We start from the raw sequence: 14932 nt of genomic DNA on the forward strand, positions 1-14932 counted from the left end.
TTATTAGAATTGACTTTCTTATGCTAAGTTTGAGCCCCAGATGCGATATCATAAGACAAGGTCGCAGACGCATATGGAGACGTAGATCTATGCAGGTTGGAAGTGAAATAGCCTTGCAGATTTCCAGAGCGAATAGCTTATGGTATAAGTAACAAAAAACTGTAATATCATATTGGTGGATAGTTTTCAGAAAAAAAATATCCCCCCCATGCTTGACAATCTCTCATTGGATAACTATTGCAAGTAGGATCGTGATTTTTATCCATATCGATAGAAAATCTAATAAAGAATAATTTATCCCTCTGGTGTATTTCAATAGCGTGGACGGTTTTCGTGTAAATTTAATTAAAAAAACCACTAATTTCAAGCCATTGCACGAAGTGAGCGAGTAGCAACATCTTGGCAGAATGCAGCTTAGGCCTACATACGAGAATCGCCGAATTTGTTGACCTCTTACATCTGTATCACGAGTAGAGTGTATTAGCTACGATGTTGCCGGACTACTCAAACTTAATTTTCTAAGTAACCGTGCATTTAATCACAAAAAGTAATATAGGTTTCTTATTCATTTACTTGTGCCCTATCGCCCCTTTCAAGCTGCACCCTGTATTAGCCATTACATTGGAAAGACGCGGCTTTTCCTGACCAATCACAGTGTAGAATATGTTTCGTAATCATCTGGATACTTTTATCCGAACATAAAAGTAAAGTGTTTGTTACGTCATCCGACTACTAAATATTTTCAGTGTAAAGACTTACTTTAGGTGGAAAATGTTGACATAAGAGAATGATTATGTCAAACATGATTGTGTTGACCGGTACAAATGCCCTGATATAAGATTTGGGTTGTGTATTTCAATTCGAGATGACGACTAATATGATGACGTAAGGCTTAATTAAAAGCTAATTTTGAGTAAATATCCGGAGCCTTCCTGTCCATTTCCTAACTCTCGCTAGGGACATCTGCCAATATTCGCTACTAATGGAATCGTTCCAGATATTTTCGCTCCAGGATCTTTATCTGTTTTCCGACATCAAGTCGAAAATAACTTTCCCGTTTCGGGAATGCTGAAGATGTTAATTCAATAAAGTCGACAGATCTTTTCGAAACCATTACATTTCCTCTAAATTAATTGATTGGGCTTAAAAGTGAGTTAGTTTAGCAGTGAATAGTCTTGTCTTACTAGCACGAAGCGCGTACCGCGGTTAGCCCATTTCTTTCTCTTTCCACAAGTTTCAATGGTATTGTGAAAGTATCCAGTACCTTCACAATAATGCTAAGAAATTATTGTTCTATTTTCCTCATTAGGAAATTTGTGAACAAATGTATGACTCCATATCCTGTTTCCACATCTCTTCCAAAGAAAGAACATAACTTATGTTCCTCGACATTTAATAAATGAACGACCTTCGTTTCTACGGACATGAGAATTCCTTATATTGTACGCCTGTAATAAATAAATCAACGAGATGATTGGAATATACGAGGTATTCAGAATACAAGTGGTACAAGTCCAAAAATTAAACATTTGCTAATTTAAGGTTTAATAGATACAATTGAATCGCACTTTTTAGAAAGGAGCTAAGACAAAATGTTCTATTTTTCAGGAGAGCAAAAGAACTTACTTTCATGAATAAATACCAGTGTACCAGTGCCGTAATATAAACATCAACTCGATGTTAGAGATACAGGGAAAGGTCTGTTTAAGTTCCTTCCTTTATTTATCTTTGCGTCTTGGAAGTATTAATCATTTCATCAGAAGAAATAAAAATGACAAATTTTGACTTAGTTCCTTTCTAAAAAGTGCGATTCAATTGAATATAATATAAATGACACTCGAGAGGAAATTAAACGCAGAATAAATATGGGAAATGCGTGTTATTATTCGGTTGAGAAGCTTTTGTCATCTAGTCTGCTGTCAAAAAATCTGAAAGTTAGAATTTATAAAAAAAGTTATATTACCGGTTGTTCTGTATGGCTGTGAAACTTGGACTCTCACTTTGAGAGAGGAACAGAGATTAAGGGAGTTTGAGAATAAGGTTCTTAGGAAAATAATTGGGGCTAAGAGGAATGAAGTTACAGGAGAATGGAGAAAGTTACACAAAGCAGAACTGCACGCATTGTATTCTTCCCCTGACATAATTAGCAACATTAAATCCAGACGTTTGAGATGGGCAAGGTATGTAGCACGTATGGACGAATCCAGAAACGTATAGACTGTTAGTTGGGAAGCCAGAGGAAAAAATACCTTTGGGGAGGCCGAGACGTAGATGGGAAGATAATATTAAAATTGATTTGAGGGAGGTGGGATATGATGATAGAGACTGGATTAATCTTGCACAGGATAGGGATCGATGGGGCTTATGTGAGGGCGGCAATGAACCTGCGGGTTCCTTAAAAGCCATTTGTAAGTAAGTAATAGATTCAACAGTGAAAGATTTTTCTAAATGGATAATAAAATAAATCTATTATTTAATTGTTTGGCAATAGGTGGCAGCACTTTACCAGAACTCTGAATCAGATTGCCACTTTGTCAGAAGACAAATGAAACCAAGTCCATCTCACTTAGCAACCTGTGCTGTAAACTTTGCAGTTTGTTCTTCTGTTCAGTAATTAATGTTATTTTCACTTGTGCGATGAATTGAAAATATGAAAACAGAATAGAACAGAAACTTATTATTTCATTTTTAAGACATTCTATAATTAATACTAATAGGGAATTGTTAAAATTGTTTAAAAAGAAAGTCATAAGTAAGTGTTTACTTTAATATGCACTGACAATATTGTCATGTGAAATATTCCAACATTTTCAGTGGATAAGTGAAACAAGTTCATGGTTTATATGTCATTATTTAGTTTCAGACAAATTTTGTTTCAGGTATTTATATTCCTAGGTATATGTAAAAGGGTATTTTTTGTTTATAAATACATGTACTTTGAATGAAAAATTGTGCTACTGATTTTTGTATTTTATTTTTTTTCTAAAACAATTAATATCCCAGCAATAGTTTCTGTGGACTTGCACCACTTGTATTTTGAGTATCTCATATAGTACTTATTCTACTATTTGGAGTATGACTCTTGTAGGTACCTATATAAAATGTGTATAACTCCAAAAAAGCGCAAGAAGATACGTCGAGTGAATGGCACAGACATGTATACATGTCGTCACAAAATCTTTAAAAAGTTTTGCACGAAATTTGAATCCGACAAATTATGCATAATTATACTGAAGCGAATCATGACGAGTTGTAAATCAAAATTAACGTGTAATTAATAGCCTAAGTATAAAGTTTTACTCCAGACACAATGTGAATCAGACCTATCTCTTAATTAACAACTTGTTTTAAACATCACCTTCTTTAACGAATAAATGATTTATTGCAATATATTCTCTTTACCAAACTCCTGTTATTAATTTCTGCAAAATATCTACTTCTTCGTTTATGGCGTAACTCTTCAATAGAGGTAAGAAAAAATTGCTATGTACTGCATTTAGTGAACAGAGTAATTCTGTTTGAAAACTTTAAATATAATGACACTGGAAATAAATAATGTATACTGATAAAGATTATAATTATACATTATACCAAAGAACATAATAAAACAGCAATAGAAGTTAGGATGTAATCATCATAACGCATATGTATATACGCTAGCACACAACAAAACAGACACACAAACACACGACAACAAACGCTCACAGGAAGTACACACAACAACAAACGTCACCAGCAAGCACACACGACAAACGTACATCGCCAAACACACAAAACACACTAGCATCAGCAAGCACATACGACAAATGTACATCACCAAACACACAAAACACACTAGCACCAGCAAGCACACACGACAACACACGCGCACTAGCAAGCACACATGATGACACACGCAAAGTAGCAAGCACACACGAGAAATGTGCACCAGCAAGGACACACAACACACGCGTACCAGCAAACACACAAAACACACTAGCATCAGCAAGCACATACGACAAACTTACACCACCAAACACACAAAATACACTAGCACCAGCAAGCACACACGACAACACACGCAAACTAGCAAGCACACACGAGAAATGTGCACCAGCAAGGACACACAACACACGCGTACCAGCAAACACACAAAACACACTAGCATCAGCAAGCACATACGACAAACGTACATCACCAAACACACAAAATACACTAGCACCAGCAAGCACACACGACAACACACGCGCACTAGCAGCACACATGATGACACACGCAAACTAGCAAGCACACACGAGAAATGTGCACCAGCAAGGACACACAACACACGCGTACCAGCAGTCACACAACACATGCGTACCAGCAGTCACACAACACACGCGTACCAGCAAAAACACACAACACACGTACAAACAGGTACATAGCAATGCCTTCACGCGAGCACTTACAAATACACGTAAGTAACACTGCAACATCCGTACAAGCTGAAGCACATAGCAACGCAAGAACACAGACAAGCACATACAGGGACATCATTTTATTTTTACTAACATTTTTAATATTAACCTGGCTATACCTTTGGATTAATGGTTCATAGCCGGAAACACCGTTTGCTACTCCCTTCCACGATTAAAGTTCGATGATACTGGCGTAAAATCCAAACAAATCACTTTACTAAGTATAGGAGGGAAGAAACGTTTCGATTATCCAACTAAATTAATTTATTCTGAATTTAATGTATTTCATATTGAACAAATTTATAAGTATACGCTGTTAAATTTTTATCATAAAAATCGTAATAAGTTTGTATTACAGACACACAATTATGACACAAGACGAAATATTAATTCAACATTAGTAGAACCTAAATGTCTCACATCTGCTGGTCTAAAGCATAGCATTAATTTTGACCCTCGGTTGTACAATGCTTTAACTAAATTACACCCAGAACTTCTAACATGTAACCCACTGACATATAACAAGAAAATTAGAAACGTGTTAATATCTTCAAGTTGATTAAATAAATTTATAGCCTATGTGTATGAATTAATCAACCTATATTATATTTGTATTCTATAATTTTGAAATATATATTAGTCCTACTTTTCACGTGTGATATTATTCTTCTCTAGTGTTAATATTATATTATATAATTCCATTGCCGCTGTAATTATATTTTAGTTCCTATTTTATTTCACTTATTTATTTTTATTATTACTATTATTTTTTTATTTTAATATTATATCTGAACTGCGACCGAGCACGAGCGCTGCTCATTCGGTCTCATTTTGTTAATACTACTGTATCTTTTTTTTATATTCCTTGTATTATTTTATTTCTATTTCTCTTGTTTGTTTTGTAATTATATTCTTTATTCTGTAATTTAAATTTAAATAAAAATAAAAATAAATAAAAAAATAAATATGATCTTAAAAAATCCATTTACATAAACTAGGAGACATCGTAATTCTGAGTTTGATAATTTTCAGTATGTTTTTGTTTACTCAAAATACAGTACAGTATTAACAATGAGTGTTTTTACTCACGAACTGAGTTATCCATGCGAACGTATTCATTATGCAGTGTATATTATACTGTCTACAGCACATTAGCGTACAATATAGAGAATGAAGTTGAACTGAAAAATAATCATAATATGGATATTTAAACACAGTTTTGAAAATGGTGGCCGTTCATTTAGATACAGGCTTCAGTTCTTTTGTGCATATCATCGCACTATAGAATACATCTAATTCCAATTACCAGTTTCGTCCTTCGTACTAGTAACTCATGCTGAAATAATTATATAAAAGAGTACCTTACATACTGTAAATTCAATCTTCACCTCTGTCCGATCCGCACAGATAACATTACTCAGACATGCTATCTACTGTCCGTCCAAGTGGTTATGTCGCAGGATCGTAGAAAGGGAGGGGGAAATCACGTGACAGTTAATTACTTTTATTTAAGTTATTTTAAACAGTTGCGGTTGAGGGAAATCGGGATGCGACGTAGGCAAACGGAGGACAGTACCTGTGCGAAAATATGATTCAATATTGAAAATTCTTTCGTCACTGGAAAACGCGAACATATTTCTGGAACGTACTATACTCACTAACTCAATACTGTTTGTGTTTACTACGACCTTAAGGCAATATACTCTTGGTTCTGTGAGGAGAACAGTTAGAAGTTTACTAATACAGGGGGTGGGAGTGAAGTACATTAAAAAACTCAGGTACAATAAAAATTGAAGTAAAAATAAAATGCTGTCCCTGTACAACACTCAGAAAGAAAGACATACAAGCTCGTACACGCACACACACAAGCTGAAGCACACACAAACATAAGAACACAGGCAAACACATACAATACATGCAAGCTCACACCTCGCACATGCGGTAGCACACACACAGACAATGACTTCCATGCGCCGAACATTTTGTTGGAGTAGAGTAACTTGTAGACTAATAATTTGGAAATGTATTATACATGACAACGGCATTCTCTCAACTTTCTATCTCTCTATCCCGTTCTGTGAAGTCATGGTTATTTTTTCATTGCTTGTTTTTCATTCTCATTTGACAGTTATAGTCTGTTTACTTTGAAACAGGAATAATTCACCCGAAGTTACCAGGGTTTGAACTTCGAAGGACATGTTCTGAGCTACAAACTTTTAAAAAACTTTAGAAAACTTAGATCATTGACAGGCAACTATCTCCATTGGCCAACTAAAAAATAACAACTTCCAACCTAACATTCGGTTTCTCAAAGACAGGGGTGATAGGTCACTTCTAGCCTGCCGCATCAGAAGTCTCGTCTATCATTTGTGTTATCAGCAAGTGGGTAATTGAAGCACTCTGCAGTGTATGGCAATCAATTTGATCGAAAGTACGATTACTAAACGTAAAATCTACCCTCGCTTCTATTGGTTTAGTTGTGATCACGTTCCAGATGGGTGAGAGTTCGATGTTGAAACGTGTGCGAAGTGTGACTGTGTGATATGCTAGGTGCTGGCAGAGACGTGGGACAGGTCCACTTGCATTTCTTGTTGAAGTGCAATGTGACGTTTAATTTCCGAGACGAGCGTCACGAAGAGGCAGCAGCCATCAGGAGTCGTGTACTTCGTCTTTCGTCGCGCAGAATTTGCATGAAGATACTTCAACACATTATTGACGTCGAGATGTCTGTCATTGCTACATGAAGCGACGTCTGGAGATCTATGACAGCACAGCCACACACCAGTAACCAAATTTCTTGGCTTAAAAATCGATAATGTGTTAAAATGGAAAAATTATATTAAAGAAATTACTCCCAAACTAAATTCAGCATGTTTTGCTATTAGATCTATTCAAAAAATAGTAAATATCAATACCTTAAAAACAATATACATTGCATACTTCCACTCGGTAATGAGTTTTGGAATACTATTCTGGGGAAATTCTACGGATAGTAACAGTATATTCCTACTACAAGAAAGAATAATTAGAATAATAGTAGGTGCCAAATCTAGGGAATCGTGTAGGACAACTTTATAAAAACTACAAATAATGCTCATGACGTGTCAGTATATTTTTTCCATTAATAAACTTCCTTGTATGTAATCGTGAAAACTTTGTAACTAATTCAACAATTCTTAGCAAAAATACGCGTCAAAAATGACTTTTATACTCCATTGGCAAGTCTATCAAAAAGGAGTGCGTCATATGGCAATAAACATTTTTAATAGCCTCCCTTTGGATATAAAAAAATTAACTCAAAACATAACATTATTTAGGGCCAAATTAAAGAAGTGCCTAATTTCTCACACCTATTCTGTAGGTGAATTTGCGACATTCAACAGCGCTTCATGAATATTTCTGTCTTGCATTAAGTATTGATACTAAAACTTTGTGTTGTACTAGTAGACTTACATACTTATGGCTTTTAAGGAACCCGGAGGCTCATTGCCGCCCTCACATAAACCCGCCATCGGTCCCTATCCTGTGCAAGATTAATTCAGTCTCTATCATTAAACCTATATTCCACCTCCCTCAAATCCATTTTAATATTATCCTCCCATCTACGTCTCGGCCTCCCCAAAGAAGGAATACAGAGAGAAGAAATCAGATACAGAGAAGAGAGCAGAGAGGAGAAGAAGAAAAATAGAGCAAATAGAGGGAAGACAGAACAACAAGTAGATGAAAAGAACAGAGATAGAGGAGAAGATGAAGAGAGGAGAGAAGATTATGATGAAGACAGCAGAGAGAGAAGAAGATAAAGAGAGTAAAGGGAGAGAAAAATGTGAAGAAAGCAGAGAGAGGAAGAAGAAGAAGAAGAAGAAGAAGATGATGATGATGATGATGATGATGACGATGATGATGATGACGATGATGATGATGATGATGATGATGATGATGATGATGATGATGATGATGATGATGATGATGATAAAGACAGCAGACAGAGAAGAAGATGAAGAGATCATAGGGAGAAAAGAAGAAGATGAAGAGAACAGAATGAGAAGAAGATGAAGAGAGCAGAGAGAAGAAGATGATGATGTAGAGAGCAGAGAGAGAAGTAACTGATGACGAAACTTTAAGCATATTAGAATTGAAAAGACGAGGGGGGAGCGGAAAGCGGAGAATAAATAAACAATAGAGGAGAACATTATTCAGTCTGTTATTGTTATTCTGAATTGTCTCCACAAATTGCTACACAGCTAAAGTGTAAGAAGCTTCAACTAATAAAGTGTAGCAGCGAAATTTGCACGTATTGATTAATGGAAGTGATAACAGAATGTCGCCGCAGTCGTTTGCTTTCAGAACTCTGCAGTATGCGTAGTCTCATTTTGAAGCAATAATTTCCCTCGGTGCTTTGTAGCAAGGCACTATTTTACACGCTCCGGCCCATTAAAACTAACGCTCTTTTCCTACGCGCCTTTATACCCCATTTTTCTATCATTCAGACGTTCATACGGACGTTCATAATTAACTAATTAACCCATTCTTTCTTAATTACTTCCTCCTCTATTGTCGCTGGATCCGAGGTTTGTGAGTTCAAACCTTTCCGAGGGCGATGAACTTAAAGGACAATAAAATCTTTCCTTCGGGGCGGAAGTAAAGCTGGGAGACGAGTCTTGTGTCATAGGTTCACGGCACGTAAGAAAATACAGTGACTGGTAAGATGACACCGGACACAATTTATTGGTCGTTGTGCCCTCGTGCAGAAGTGTCGACTTTTGCAACTGCTGCTTCTTTGTTTCGCTTGTATGAACATAGATCATCTTGACATCTGGGTAATACTGACAGCTATCGGTAATAACTTCAGGCGCCTAATTAAAAAATTTAGGCCGTTACTTCAATTTATCATTTAATGACTCACCTGTGTATTAATTTCGGGTGAAGTATTATGTATGTTGAGCTTCGTTATTGACTTTTAAAATTATTTTTATTAAAATAATTTAACTACAAATCGTAATACACAGCATGTGGTTTAAAATAAATTCAGTATGCAGTTACATTTTGACGCTAAGAAATTTAACATGGAATATACAGAAATTTCGTAAAAAAAAAAGATTCAATTAAAGGAAAATTAAATTAAGGTGCAAACTTTTTACGGAAATTGCTGGAACTGGCGACATCCAGTAACTGTTGATGCACAATCTCTTGTTTCTTCAAAAATAAGATGCATTTCGACAAGTCAAGCAAATGTGTAGCCACTTTCCTTCTTTTTTTTTTTTAACTTTCCAAAAACTTATTTACAGTCGCTTTAATATCTTGTAAGTCACAAAACGTTCAACTACTTTATAAATTGAAGATGGATATCTCGTAACACTAGGAAAAAAGTAGAATCGCAACAAATGTTAACAAATGAGTTTCGTTTGCAACACTAATGCAGTAGCGTGCAATCATGTGATTAGTCTGTAAATGTTGATAATTGTGAAAGCGCTAAATTATAAAAACGTTGAAAGAAGGCGTGAAGTCGTACTAATACATATTTAGGGGCGGACGCAGGATTTTTTTTCGGGGAGGGATTTGAGTAGATAGTAAAAATGGAGTAATGAGAAATAAGTTTATATACTCACAATTTGTTTCCGAGTCGCAAACAATTACAAGTTGGCCTGAGTATCGTAGTCGGTATAGCCTTCTGTGCTCGAAGTTGCGGGTTCTACCCCAACCCAGCTCGATGGCATTTAAGTGTGTTTAAATGCGACAGGCCTCATATCAGTCGATTTACTGGCATGTAAAATAAGTCCTGAGGGAAAAAATTCCGGCACACCGGCGACGCTGATATAACCACGGCAATTGCGAGCGTTGTTAAATAAACCATAATTTTTTAATTTTAACATTTACAATGACTGCAATACAAAAACAATGACAGAATGACATTTACAGAAGAAGGCGACGAGGCTTCTTAGACATTTCATCCAGTATACCTTATTTTATTTCAAGGAGTGCAGTTCGGTGGCTTATTTGAACACCGAACTGCATTCCTTGAAATAAAATAAGGTATACTTCAGTAGCTTTTACTTCTACATTTTTATGTATATACATCAAGGCCAGTCCATTTAATCTGTCTGCTCCCATCGTGCTCCTCAAGTAAGTCTTCAAATACCGCAATGTTGAGAACGAACGTTCTGGTGTTGCTGTAGTTACAGGCAACGTTCAGAAAAGTTTCAACGCCTTGCGAGAGCAGGGAAAAATGATTTCATTGCACCTGTTCAAAGATGATATAAAATCAGTAGGTATTAGGTGAAGATTTTTCTGATCAAGGAAATTTCTTCTCCACATCTTCAATTCATTGAAGAAAGACTCTGGTGATGCATCAACATCATTGGGCCACTGATTTACTATAGCCTCAACAGCAGTTTCTAAATCTTCATCTGATGCTCGCACTGCGTTTTTAAGCAGCAAAGTTTGTATGGATTTTAGGATTCCCTTACGATTTAAAAACCTGTCCTTGAGCTGACTAATGAAATAGTCTAAGAAGAGAAGGAAAATTAAAAGCCTAAAATACTCTTCATGACTCTCTGTCTTGAAGTAAGAACGCTGTGTTTGTTTTCCTGCAGTTCTTGGAATTTAACACTTTAGCAAAGAGAATTTACGTGGAAAACTCTCTAATTCCATGTATATTCACGAATTAAAATTAATATTATTTTTGTTTCTTGTTTCGTATTTTTCTCAAAATTTCGGGAGGGGATATATCCCCTTAATCCCCCCACCCTTGCATCCGCCCCTGTACATATTGTAACTCTATTTCGCTTTGGTACTTATTTTTGAACAGACTACAAAATTGAAACTCTGATTGAGGTTGTGGCAGATATGTAGGCCTACCAACTTAGAAGAAAACAATGACCGGCTGCCATACGCAAAGTTCCTTTCGGAAGACTTCGGTTGATTCCGTGTAAGCGTAGGTTTACACGTGAACGAATTTCTTATGCATGACTCTGATGTTTTTCCTTTGCTTTGTTTGTTTGTTGATTTTTCTGTCTGTTCATAGATCGTGTTATAACTAACCTATAACAAAGATATATCCAAGCAGTAAACCAGGTGCAAAATAAATATCCTTTCACAGAACCAGGCGCTGCCCGAAGTGGACTTTGAAAAATTCACGCTGCAGGAGATCGATCCTTTTTTGTCTAAGGCTGTACAACATTACTATTTTTTATTGGGTTATTTTACGACGCTATATCAATATCTAAGTTATTTAGCGTCTGAATGATATGGAGGTGATAATGCCGGTGAAATGAATCCGGGGTCCAGCACCGAAAGTTACCCAGCATTTGCTCGTATTGGATTGAGGGAAAACCTCGGAAAAAAAACCTCAACCAGGCAACTTGTCCCGACCGGGATTCGAACCCGGGCCACCTGGTTTCGCAGCCAGACGCGCTGACCGTTACTCCACAGGTGTGGACTAACATTACTATTATCAGGCAGTATATCTCATTGGTATGTGTCAAAGAAAAACAATTGTTTGTACACATCTCAAGTCTGATTAGTGGAATATGTTGCTAGTCAGCGATATATGCAATGAAGGAGGGAAAGGAACTGGCCACTCTACCCTACTATCTCCTGGCTCCGTTGCCTCATAAGTGATGCCTTATTGGCATTGGTTCCTATCTGAAACCACTCGTCCAAGACCCCTCCACACTCAGACAAAAAATGTCGTTGTTCATTAACACCCTGTATATTTATGTATATTTGTGTTCTGCGTCTATTTCTTCTCCTTTTTCCTACATCTTTCTCCGAGATTAAGAGAGATAAAAATTAAAGGAGTTTCGGTTGAGTTTAGTGCACATCAAATAGTAAATGTATCGAATTACTTCAAATTTTCTTTCTCTGAGTTTTAAGAATACTGTATGTAAAATCGGTTTCTATATTTTGCTCAACATGAACCGGTTTAATGTTAGTTCCAAGACACGGTGGACTAGTCAAAAGTCTTTTTACGATATCCTTGATGTTATTATATTATATCATTATCTACATTTTTATTTTCCTAAGCTATCTCTCTTTTTTTCCTTCATCTTCCTCCATTTTTTCCTTATTTATGTATTTTCTTCTTATTTATATACACTAGACCAATACTTGATATTATATACTGTGTTTCAAAATTATGGTAATACTTCCATATGATTAATAAAGTACAGTTAAGTATTAATCATATAATAACTTAATATTATATAATATAATCTGTTTAAGGACCTATCAAAATTTTCACTGGCACGTTATAAATATCAAGTGTTAAAACCCTTTCTTTCACAGCATGCATCAATACCACAGTCAAATTCCTCCCATACTGTTTCCAAAATATCTCTGTGAATGAAATCGCAGCAATGATCCGATGTCTTACTTCTTCAAGATCTTGGGGTAGAGGTGACACAAACTGCATCCTTCACGTATCCCCAAAGCAAGAGGTAATATGTCAAGTCCGGTGACCTGGGAGGACAAGGGCGATAGGCAGATCAGCGGCGGGAACACATCCAATCCAACGATGTGATAGATGGTCAATTAGGAAATGTCTAAGAAACCACCTTTGTACCATTGTTACTGAATTTGTTTTCGCAAGCTGCACAACAAAAAAATTATCTATGTTGTGGAATTGCCATTTTTCGACAATGTTTTCCCTTGGAAACCTAAATAATACATTTTCCGAAACTTAAAACTTGAAACTTCGAAACTTTGGCTATCAAATGGCATGTACCAATGTTAATTTCTCATTAATCCTTACTTCATAATAATTACATAAGAGTGTTACCATCAGTTTGAACACAATGTGTTTGTACTCGTATATTCAGCTAATCACCTTCGTAATTTTCTACATTTTTCATAATATGTATCTTTCTATCTTTTTTAATCTTCCTTCCTCTTATCCTGCTTTTAATACTTCACATTCTTGACTTTTTATATTTTATTTGTCTAACTTTAAATATTCTGCTTTCGTTTTCTTCATCCGCTTTTATTTATCTTTCTTCATTTCTCCTCAACTCTCCTATCCTCTTTTCATCATTTTCATTTTTGTTCTATTTTCTTCTCTCTTTTTAACTTAATTGTTTCACATTCTTTTTCTACATTTCATCTTCCTTCGTCTCTTCCATGCGTATTCTTCTCTTATTTTCCTTTCCTTTCTTTCATTTCCTTTTTTATTTATTTTCTTAAGATTCCCTTTTCTTTAGAGCTCTCTTTCTTGCCTTCTTTGACATTTTCTCTCATCTGAGATTGACCGTTAACGCTTTTCAAACAAATCCAACTCCATTGAACAGACAGACAAGTTCACAGTATAACCTGACTTGGGATAAATACGACGCCGGACCTTTCTTTGAGACAACACGGAACAACATAATGACTGTGAATGAACATAATTTCCCAAAACGGGATGCAAATCCGCGTCTATAGCCTTCACGCAACATCAAACTTGCCTTGCAAGTGCACAACTTCCGGTATATGTGGCGAATGTTCATTTCGCACTCGCTGAATTCTGGAACAGCGGCTTTAAGCGGCCGGTGGTGCGGGGTGTTTGACACGTGCCTGGTTTGGCGGAGTGTACACTCCTCCCACGCGCCTCATCGATCTTATCTGAGGCGCGGGTTGTCATGACAACCGCCCAACTCTGCTTATGACGAGACGCCAGCTATAAACGTTTGTTTTACGACTTGTATGAGTCATTTGCTTCTTCTTCTTGGTCAGCTTGCATTTCTTTGTAACAGAGCGATGCTGAGATGTTTATTTCTGGAGAGAATAAACAAGGCGGTTACGCCCTATTTTTAAAATATGTCGTTTGACTGTGAAATACACGGAGAAACTGATCGGGAACATAACGAAAGCTTGCAGAATATTTATGTACCTGGCATTCTGCCATGCGGAATTCTGTGGAGTTTTAGGTTACAGATTTAGTCCAAAAACAAAAGTAAACAAATACTAAAATAGTAGAATTCCTAGAAACACGAGAAAAAATACGGGACACTCGGTATTGATTTTAACAATTGAGCTTTTGTGTATATTTTCCATCGCGCTTATCCTTGTCGTCTTTAGACAGATTAAAAGAATACAATCAAATCAAACAAATACTGCAGTACCTGGCCACATTAATAGAATCATTTACTTATTTTAATTCTGCATTTATTGCAATTCTATATTACATAAAAATGCAACTATATTATCTCCACTACATTTTCAGAACAAATTTGGAATATTATTTACATTTTCAGATTACAATTTATGACTTATCCATGATGGGGCACTCTCTTAACTTGGTCCAGAAATTCTCCGAATTTTAACCCAATCGAGAATATGTGGTTTCTGGTGAAACAGGAAATGCCTAAACAGATTATTACAACCAAAGTGATTTACAGCATGCCACGCAGAGTTTAGGACGTTGTTAAGCAAAAGTTGTTGAGAATCCATAAAATTTAAGGACTTCAAATAGGATTAAATAACCTATATTCTGTCATTTTGTAGTATGAAAATGTAAATATTTT

The sequence above is a fragment of the Periplaneta americana genome, chromosome 13 (assembly GCF_040183065.1).
Source record: "Periplaneta americana isolate PAMFEO1 chromosome 13, P.americana_PAMFEO1_priV1, whole genome shotgun sequence".
Classification (NCBI taxonomy): domain Eukaryota; kingdom Metazoa; phylum Arthropoda; class Insecta; order Blattodea; family Blattidae; genus Periplaneta; species Periplaneta americana.